The 11,113-nt window shown below is 38.6% G+C and overlaps 1 long non-coding RNA gene across 1 annotated transcript; it reads right to left on the reverse strand.

Annotated features, from left to right (window-relative positions):
• Positions 1 to 1,118: 1,118 nt before the first annotated feature.
• Positions 1,119 to 10,226, reverse strand: LOC127419875 (uncharacterized). Its single transcript, XR_007893738.1, has 6 exons — positions 9,994 to 10,226; positions 9,422 to 9,587; positions 9,220 to 9,294; positions 8,718 to 8,763; positions 7,963 to 8,099; positions 1,119 to 3,958 (listed from the first exon to the last, which is right to left on the reverse strand). It is a non-coding gene; the product is annotated as an uncharacterized LOC127419875 (long non-coding RNA).
• Positions 10,227 to 11,113: the final 887 nt, after the last annotated feature.

The raw sequence follows: 11,113 nt of genomic DNA on the forward strand, positions 1-11,113 counted from the left end.
GAGTTCACGAGTTCGAATCCAGAGTGTGCTGAGTGACTCCAGCCAGGTCTCCTAAGCAACCAAATTGGCCCGGTTTCTAGGGAGGGTAGAGTCACATGGGGTAACCTCCTCATGGTCGTGATTAGTGGTTCTCGCTCTCAGTGGGGCGCATGGTGAGTTGTGCGTGGATCGCGGAGAGTAGCATGAGCCTCCACATGCGGACTCTCTGTGGTGTCATGCACAACGAGCCACATGATAAGATGCACGGATTGACTGTCTCAGAAGCGGAGGCAACGGAGACTTGTCCTCCGCCACCCGGGATGAGGTGAGTAACTGTGCCACCACGAGGACCTACTAAGTTGGGGAGAAATAAAATAAAAAAAGATCAGTTTTGATTCACTTAAAATAATTGGTTCATAAGAGTAATATGTTTGTGAATTGGACTACACTGGGTGCGCTGGGTGTTATTGTGTTCCCCACGAGGACAAACCCAACAGAAAGACGTGTTTCCTTGCCATTATTTTGCGGTATATGGTCTTTTTTAGCTCACCAACTTTCAATTCAGACTGCAAACGGACATTCAATACTCAGGCAATATTTATTTTGCCGTGGGGATGTAGATTCTGCAGCGGGGGGCACCACTTCTGGAAAATGGTGCAAGGAACTGCCATTTCACGTGAAGCCAATATTATTACTCTGATTATTAACATAATCGCAATAAAATAATTGCAGTATTCTGTTTACACGAGCAACAGTTTAATCACGGTACTGCCTTTATCGTATTATAATCGCATTATGAGGGTGCATGTAAACATGGACATTGACTCAACTCAGATTCATTAAAACACACCAGAGACACAATGGAAGTAAATGTGAACGATTCCCACACTTAAAAAAAAAAATCATTCAAAAACACTGATTCTTACGAACGAAAAACCACTAGTTTAAAACAGAGTTTGACTGCCATGCAGAGAGTGGAGTTGTACTTGATTCTTTGGCTTCTTCTGGAACTATTTTCGCTGGTGAAGAAGTATGCACAAACTAAGTCGCCAATTTTTGTATGAAACATAAGTCTTTAAATATTATTTAATTGTTTATTGAACTGTTAAAGCATGTATAAATGCAATATCACCCTTGTGTTCAACAGAAGACAGAAAGTCATATGGGTTTGGCACAACATGAGGGTGACTAAATGATGACAGAATTTTCATTCTCTTTAAAATTCAGAAGACATCCTGACCCCTTCAGTAGAAACATCTCCTTAGATCCATTCTCTGTTTATTTAATTCATCTCATCTATTCTTGTTAAACAAATCTGACAGAGCAGAACATCATGAGGACATCAAGGAACAAAGAACATCCCTTTATGCAAGGAAGCAGAGGGGCCCCTGAGGACTGACTGTTAGGAAGAGAAAAACAGTTGATTGGTTGAGCTGATTGGTGACTTGACACAGTCGGCATAGTCTATTCTAGCTTATTAAACAGCTGTTCCTCTCAGAGTGGATGAAAGACACACATGTACACCCACATACACGGCCTCTCTCATTCTGTTCATATTTTGGGCTCCATTATTTGTGTAAACGGTTACTCAGTGGTACATTCTGGACAACACTATGCTCACATTTCTCTTTGTTTAAAGTGCATCCTGTACACAGCTGTTATACATACAGCACAGCTTCATGTTAGCTCAAATCGAGGTCTAAGTACGATGCATTTACGTGTATCACATAGATATTAATTTTAAAATTATGTTACATTTTTTATGGCATCTTGAAAGGTGGAAGAAAACAATCAAGTTTAATTAGGCCAGATTGTGTGCTTCCTTTCTGTGATTCTCCTGCCAGGTTAAATGACCCACTTTAGTTTTCCAAATAAGTTACACAAAGTTCCCAATGTAAAACTGCAGCCATATGGGCTTAGAAGTTTTTATGAGTGTGGGAGAACTCAAGACATCCAATGGCTTCAGTTGACAGGACTGAGAGCTGCAAAAATCTGTGGCTCTTTGTGTTAAAGTTCATTGATTATGCTGGTAGCGTTTTTATTCACAGTCATTACTCAAGTTTGTTCCATCAGGTAAGGAAAGCTGTTCTGTTATCCTCTCTGAGGATTCACAAAATTATTTGATAGCTCAAATATAATACAACGTGGCCACAATCAATAGTGCAGCTTACAGTATGTACACTCACTGACCACTTTCTTAGGAACACCTGTACACCTACATATTCATGCAATTATCTAATCAGCCAATCATGTGGCAGCAGTGCAATGCATAAAATCATGCAGATATGGGTCAGGACCTTCAGTTAATGTTCACATCAACCATCATGTGGGAATGTGGAAAAATGTTTGATTTGAAAAAAATATTGTTGGTGCCAGATGGGCTGGTTTAGTTCTCCTGGGATTTTCATGCATAACAGTCTCTAGGGTTTACTCAGAATGGTGCCAAAAACGAAAAACATACAGTGAGCAGCAGTTCTATGGATGGAAATGCCTTGTTGATGAGAGAGGTCAACAGAGAATGGCCAGACTTGTTCAAGCTAACAGAAAGGCTACGGTAACTCAGATAACCACTGTACAAGTATAGTGAGCAGAATAGCATCTCAGAATGCACAACACGTCAAACTTTAAGGTGGATGGGCTACAACAGCAGAAGACCACATTGGGCACTTTATTAGGACCGTAGTGTTCCTAATAAAGTGCTCAGTGAGTGTATATGTATACACAGATTTAAACAGTACAAAGAAAAAGAAAAAAAAAAATTAACAATCCATCATTTGCGTTATGTTCTATCTCCAAAGATTTATTATTGTAATGGATCTATGTTGTCAAACAGGTTGTAAAACTGTGGTGGATAACCTTGTGATTTCTTAGGTCAATCCTTCAGCTCTCTGTTTGAAGTAAACAGAAGGTGTAACTTGGGTTTGTATAGAGAAGACAGCAGTTAAAGCGTGGAAAAAGCAAAGACAAACAAATCTATCGGGCCCTGTAAAAAAACTTCCATACATTTATTTTGCACACACAGATGTCTCACGTTAAACAACTCTCATTTAATATAGTTTAAAGAAAGAAAGAAACAGAAACAGCCCATTTATAACCCATTTGGAAAATATGAGCTAATTTTTAAGTGGCGAGCAAAGATTAAATTATACCTGCAGTATAAACGTTAAACATGCTTTAAAAAGCCAATTTATGTTTGAATTTAGAATGGTTTTCTCAGAATACAAGGCACATAATATTTACTTAAAAAAAAACAAAAAAAAAAACAAAACATTTTTCTACTTATGTTTTATTAAATAAGGATAAAATGGCCTTACAAATGAGGAAAAACAAGCAATTTATAATACAGAAGTTAAAAATATTAGCAGTGCCACAACTTTGAGTATACAAGTATTGTACAAAAACTAGAGAAGTGTAATAAAAAAATAAAAAAGATCAAATAATTTTTTTTTTATGTGAAAACAAACTGAAAAAAAAAAAGGATAAAATAATAATAATAAATGGTGATTGGCCTTAATATTTTAATCCAGATGTATTTATTTTTTCAGATTTCATACATTTTAAAATAAAATGAAAAACCCACCCGAATGTCATCTGGATAAAAAAATAAATAAAAATAAATTGTCAATAAGTAATTAACAATACAATTGAAGGGACAAGATAGGAGTGCTTTTAGTATTTGTTGTGAACCCAGGCCATCTGCTCCACTGATGGCTACTGGGAAACCCAGCTGTGTCCTTCCACTGCGTCCTGAGATACACAGGGGTGTTGCACAGCAACTGAGCACATATTCAGGCAATGAATCATCACAGTCCAATGCTAAGGACACAAAATGGACACTTAACCTGGGAGATGTGCCTTTAATGTGGCACAAAACTGGCAGTATTCCCCTGCTGTTACTCCAACTCTACTGTTGCTGCAAAAGCCATTACATCACTGTTTGATGCATTTACCCCTGCAGTGGAAACCTGAGAAGATGTAGCTTATGCAAAGAGATGAGAAGAGGGATAAGACGAGAGGAGTGGGAGAGAGAAGGATGTGAAAAGATGGAAATACAAAAACATAACAGCAGGATAAATGTATAACGCATGTATTAAAGGGATAGTTCACCAAAAAATGAAAGTTCTCTCCATTCACAATGCAAGTGAAATGTAGCCAGAAACTTGAAGGTCCAAAAAGCACTTAAAGGTAGCATATAAGTAATCCTTGTGACTCCAGTGGTTAAATCCATGTCTTCAGAAGCAATACGATAGGTGTGGGTGAGAAACAGATAAATATTTAAGTCAATTTATACTACAATTCCATCTCCCTATCCAGTAGGTGGTGATATGCACAAAGAATGCAAACTGCCAAAAACAAAAGAAGAATGTTAAAGTGAAAATTTATAATAAAAAAGGAACTTAAATATTGATTGTTTCTGACCTACACCAATCATAGCTTCTGAAGATATGGATTTACTATGGATTAAGGTATCCATTAAGGTATGGATTACTTTTATGCTGCCTTTATGTGATCTTTAGAGCTTCCACGTTCTGGCAACCATTCACTTGCATTGTATGGACCTACAGAGCTGAGGTATTTTTCTAAAAATCTTCATTTGTGTTCAGCAATCATTGTCATACAAATCTGGGATGGCATGAGGGTGAGTAAATGATGAGAGAATTTTCATTTTTGTGTAAACTATCCCTTTAAGAAGACAGAAACAGTAAAAAAAAAAAAAAAAAAAAAATGGATAGGGAGAAGGAAATAGAGTGAAGAGGAAGAAAGAGTGTGCCTGATTGTAACTGTGTCAGAAGATGCTCTGAGGTTGGTGTAAAGCAGCTCAAACTGGTTTGGGCTTTTGTGGAGTGTTCTGTTAAGTTGGACCAATGGGCTCACAGCTAACTATGAACCACAACACTATACAAAAGCAATGAGTCTCTGACATTACAGCATTAAAGGGTTAGTTCACTCAAAAATAATTATCTCTCGTCATTTACTCCTCATGTCTTTCCAAACCTTTATGACCTACTTTCTTATGTGGAACACAAAAGATGCTCGGCAGAATGTTAGGGACCGACAGTCACCATTCACTTTTATGTGATTTTTGGAGTTTCTAAGGTCTGGTCACCATTTACTTGCATTGTAAGGACATACAGAGCTGAGATATTCTTTTAAAAATCTTCGTTTGTGTTCTGCAGATGAAACAAAGTCATTCACACATCTAAGATGGCATGAGGAACTGCCACTTTAAGAGCATGTGACTTGGTATTAAAATATAAAAAAGATAAACTCTTTTTTTTTTCTTCTTCTTCTCAAGGATACAGACTACCAAATGTTTACTATTGGGATTATAGATAAAAAAAAAAAAAAGTGACAAAAACAGGGTTGAGCAATCAGTTTTAAAATTATTCAAATTGAATTTGTTAAATATATAAAAATATCAAGCAAGCATAAATCACATTTGAAATTAATTGGTTTATAAGAGATATGCGAAGAGTTAGCGGCATAAAATGACACTGTTACATGTTCTTCATGGATGATTACAGCTAAAAACATATGTTCTACTCTCATGCGCCCAGGGCGCTATATGTGGGTGCAGTCAAACATGAACAAACACATCCGCATGAACATGCATGCACATACACTGAGCCTCTGTGCTACTGCAGCCAGTCTGGTTTGTCCCCGCCTGCAGTGTGCTCCATTTCAGAAATCAGCACCCATTCAGGAACAATGGCAGCCTTTTAGCCATTGCAGATGTAGATGTACTGCATTCATAGAGCTGCTGTCATCCAGAGTTATCTGGAATTGGCAGTTGATTTTGGCTGGTGCGCTAGACAGCAATGGTTTTCCTTTACTGTCTGTCCAGTATTGCACAGCAGGGGATTGTTATTCTTCCTTTTAGTTTTCTACTAGTTTCCGCTCAGTACGGTGATGAAGAGGTAGCTTCTTTGGAACAATGATTACTGTGTTAACTAAGTTTAATTGCAGAAAGACTATTCTGTACTTAGTGCATCAATGAAGGCTTGAGGAAGGAAGACTCCATTTAGGACAAACCTAAATCTATGACCTAGATGATAAATACGTACATATAATAATAATGATTGGTCTACTCTAAGGCCTGAAACATACTCTATGCAAGAACGTAAGTTCAATTTAATGTGTTGTTAAATTCCACTACGTGTCAGAACGCAACTGCATTTTCAATGTTGCCACAAGGGCCATTATAGTGGGTGTTATCGTAAATGCCGTCTTCTTCTACGCTTCTACATCGTCTTTTGATTTCTCTATTTCAGGTCAACTACTGAGAGCGACAGTTTAAAGAGAATCTTGCTTAACAAGTTAGTTTAAGTTGGTTAAACTGTCGACATGTTTTTAGCTTGCTACCTGAATAATAAAACATCAATTTAATGGCACAGATATTTGAAGGCAACTCTGTCGCCCCCCTTGAGTACTAAGGTTTGTTACCACCACAGTAATGCAAGAACACAGGCTAAAGATATAGTTCACCCAAAAATTAAAATTCTCTCATCATTTACTTACCCTCATGCCATCCAGACTCATTTGACTCTTTCTTCTATGGAACACATAGAAGAATGTCTGAGGTGTTTTTCATAGGGGTCCAAAAACTTTCAGTTTTAGTCACAGGTTGAGTTTTTTTGGGATACATTTAAAATGTACAGTGCTTGCCAAAATGTTGATGGCAAACACTAAAAAATTAAAATCTTATAAAAAAAACAAAAACCATCTCATTAATGTATAATGATACCTGAATTGTGTACCTGGCAATCGCATATGGCATAAAAGGCAAAAAGTCTTGAAGCCTGCACTCTTGGGACAGATGTTAAGGTTTATAGTGAATGAGGACTTAAATTTGTATCTGTTTTCTCACCCAAAGTGATCGCGACATGGATTAAACCACTTGGGTTGTATGGATTACTTTAATGCTGCCTTATGTCCTTTTTGGAGCTTGAAACATTTGGACCCCACTGACTTACACTGTATGGGTAAAAACACCTCATACATTCTTCAAAATTTCTTCGTTTGTGTTCAACAGAAAAAAGAAAGTAATATAAGTTTGGGATGGCATGAAGGTGAGTATATTATAAGAGAATTATCATTTTAGGGTGAACTATCTCTTTAAGTATGTTCAGCGTGGCTACGCATTTCAGTCTGCTTTTGTGTACTAACATAAATTATGTTTCAGGCCTAACAATGATTTGTATCGCAGAAGAGCATGCCAGCAGTTTTTTTTGCAGTGCCTGCATTTTACAGCTTTTACTCAAGAGCTCTTATTTTCCAAGAGTTTTAAAGACATATTCCAAGATGTTTTTGTGAAAATATTTTGTATTTTGTTATTGGACATATGTGATGTGTCTTAAATAACCTTATTACACAGCGGCCTGGAATACCCAATTCTGATTGGTCAATGGCGCCATCTAGCAGTCCATTATTGCTTTATAACCACCCAGCTCCACGTATCAGACTGCTCATCCGGGTCCTTGCGAGCCATCTCTCTTGCTTCTTTGATCACTGTGCAATCTCATCAAGTAAGATAATAAAATATTTTCAACTCAGATCAATGTTTCATGTCCAATTATTTGTTTATTTGCCAAGTAGTCTTGAAATAGGCTGAATAATGAGGAGTCAGAAGGTCATTTTCACAAAAAGAAACCACCAACAGAACTCAGACGCAAACTGGAGGTTGATTTCAGCTGTTCAGCAATTTCTTTCTTCTCAAATTACATAATTTCAGTGCAAATCAAAATTTATGTTCAATTTATGCCCATGTATTTATTTATTTGGTTAGTAGCCATGTAATAAGCAGGATAATGTACAATTAGCCAGTTGTTATCGCAAAATAAACCCCTACAGGGTGATACAAGACCCCTCTGCTTCGCGTCGGGGTCCTGATCACCCTGTCAGGGTTTATTGTGCAATAACAACCGGATGACTGTACATTATCCCTTACTTATGGAATCATACTTTGTGAGTGGATTAACCTACTGTGTCTCTTTGGCCTCCTGCAGAATGATATTCAGATCACAGTCAGGCAGGTGGCATACCAAGGACTCCAAAGCACCGCTGGTATCCCAGAATTCTTCCAAGAGCAGGTCCAGCAGTGAGCGCAGAGCCTAATTCACCTGCATATACAGTACCGTGCAAAAGTTTTAAGCACTTGGGGAAAATGTTGCATAGTGAGGACGTCTTCAAAAATAATGCCATAAATAGTTTTCATTTATCAGTTAACATCATACAAAGTCCAGTAAACATAAAAAAGCTAAATCAATATTTGGTGTGACCACGTTTGCCTTCAAAACAGCACCAATTCTCCTAGATACACCTGGACAAAGTTTTTCTTGGTTGTTGGCAGATCGGATGTACCAAGCTTCTTGGAAAATTCGCCACAGTACTTCTATCTATTTAGGCTGTCTCAATTGCTTCTGTCTCTTCTTGTAATCCCAGACTGACTCAATATTCAGTGGGGGGCTCTGTGGGGACCATGCCATCTGTTGCAGGGCTCCCTGTTCTTCTATTCTAATCTTTTCTGTTTGCAAAAGAAATGTTTGGAGTCTAAAATGTATATTTCCTATTGACACACTAAAGCTGAAGATATAAATAACCATCTTAAGACAAATGTTTTTGTGAAGCATCTTATGTGCCTAACACTTTTGTACAATACTGTAGAAGCATCTTTGTGGAGCCCCAGGCTGTTGAGAACAGCTGAGCAGAGAGGAGAAGACATCTGCCTTTGCTCTCACCTGTGGACTCTCATCCTGAAGCAGGTAGAAGCCTGTGTTGATCAATCTACAAAAAATAGAGATAAAAAAATATAGTCATCCATCAATAACTTCTCAGGCTTTTTGCATAATCTTCAGATTATAGACTGCAAACATATTTTCAAAGACAAGTTGGTCTGTTACATATTGCACCTTCTTGATCTGGCAAGCTTTGATTTTATTGGTTAACTTTATGCAACTTGCAAAACCAAGTGCAGCGGCTTTTATCAGTTCGCCTGAAAACACATGACTTTGAGGTTACAGTAATAAAATGCAGTTACATTTTTTTTTATGTTTGGTGGTCTTCATGATTTTATAATGATGGTTTAAACTATTAGTGCATTATTTTTCTACATGCCTTTTTCGTCAGGGAAGTAGATTACCCTAGCTAGCTCATTAAAACTAATTTATTATATCATTATATTACTTGTATAATATTTTGTCAATAAATGTCAATAAATTTAGCTAGTCTGGGAACTTTTACCTTTCTGTGTGTTTGTGTACGGTGGCATGCACAACCCCTCAGCAAATGATGGTAAACCTCTTGCCTTTTTCAGGTCTGTAAGAGACCCAGAAAACTTGAGCTTGCAATGAATGTCAGCCAGATAGCAACATTTAATATTCAATGTATAGAGGTCACTGCCCAAAACAACTGAATTTATCAGAGCACACCTCCTGTATTATACCTGATACTGTGCTCTTTGAGCGTGAAGTGGCCCGTCAAGCTCCTGGTCACCATGGAGACCCCGCACAGACAGAGAGCATGAGTGCAAGCTGTTCTGAGAGCCTCAGGAGCTTCAGGACATCTGTGCTTCTCCAATAACTTGAGCAAGGAGCAAAAACAAGTCCACACTGACAGATAGAGCAAGGGCAGGCAAACAGAGTAAAGTGTGTGAACAGCAATAAATCCATGGGCCATCTGAAAAAAATCCTTTGGTTAACTCCAAAACATTAGTACTTAGAGGTGAAGTGTAAATTCTGAGCACTTAGCAGCACCAAATGGAATTTTACAAAAAAATTATTGTTTTTAAAATAGGTTTCCCAAACATTCCCTGTCTGAAATTGCTCAACAAAAACAAGTAGAAGTTGATGTCAGAGTGATCAAACAGAGCAATTTTTTGACAGTACCACAGTGTCTACACTTTTCAGACAACTTTTTTCCTTTACGTTCAAAGGGACAAAGACCACCTAAAGAAACCTAAACATCAATGCAAGTAATATCAAGCTAAACATGTTTAAAATAGACATTTGAGTTTACCTTTGGGAGAGTAGCACACTAACTACACACAAAACTGTGGAGATCAGCCCTGGTCCTCCTCTCTCTGCCTCCAGATCACTAAACAGAATCTCCACACACTCCTGCAGCCATGCCTCCTCAAAGCCTAGGAGAGAGGGATGAGGCAGGGCCAGACTGTTTTCCTTTGGGGTCATAACCTCAACCAATGCTGTCAGGTATGCCCCTCTGTACTCCACATTTTGGTCCAGCAATGCCTCCTTCAGGTTAACCTGCAGTAAACATACACTGTTATTCAAGAGTTCCAGTTGCTATATATCATTTATCATTACATGTTTATAAGCTTCATCAGTTAAGTGAGTTTGGTGCAACATTAAACTGACAACACAATGAGAGCTGGACGGAAATCCTGGCCAAGACCAAACCCAGTCTGTTCTTAGAGATTAGTGAATACAATGACTAACACACCCCTTGTATGCAAGAATATGAACAGTGAAACTGCATTGCTTTAATTTCCTTGTATATAGCTGACTTGAAAATACTGGATCTGTGTATTAGGTCTTGCAGTATGCACTGATGAGCCAAAACATTATGACCACCTGCCTAATATGCTGTTGGTCCTCCGCGTGCCACCAAATCAGTGTCGACCCGCCGAGGCATGGACTCTATAAGACCCCTTAAGGTGTCCTGTGGTATCTGGTATCAAGACATTAGCAGCAGATCTTTCAAGTCCTGTAAGCTGCGAGGTGGAGCCTCCGTGGATCAGATTTGTTGGTCCAGCACATCCCACAGATGCTCAATTAGATTGAGATCTGGGGAACTTGGAGGCCAGGGCAACACCTTGATCTCTTTATCATGTTTCTCAAACCATTCCCGAACAATGTGTGCAGTATGGCAGGGCACATTATCCTGCTGAAAGAGGCCACTGCCATCAGAGAATACCTTTGCCATGAAGGGGTATACCTGGTCTGCAATGATGTTTAAGTAGGTGGCATGTGTCAAGTTGACGTCCACATGAATGGCTGGATCCAGGGTTTCCCAGCAGAACATTGCCCAGAGCATCACTCTCCCTCCACCGGTTTGTCGTCTTCCCACAGTGCATCCTGGTGCCATACTTCCCCAGGTAAACGCCACACATGTACAC

The sequence above is a fragment of the Myxocyprinus asiaticus genome, chromosome 3 (genome assembly GCF_019703515.2).
Source record: "Myxocyprinus asiaticus isolate MX2 ecotype Aquarium Trade chromosome 3, UBuf_Myxa_2, whole genome shotgun sequence".
In the NCBI taxonomy this organism is placed as follows: domain Eukaryota; kingdom Metazoa; phylum Chordata; class Actinopteri; order Cypriniformes; family Catostomidae; genus Myxocyprinus; species Myxocyprinus asiaticus.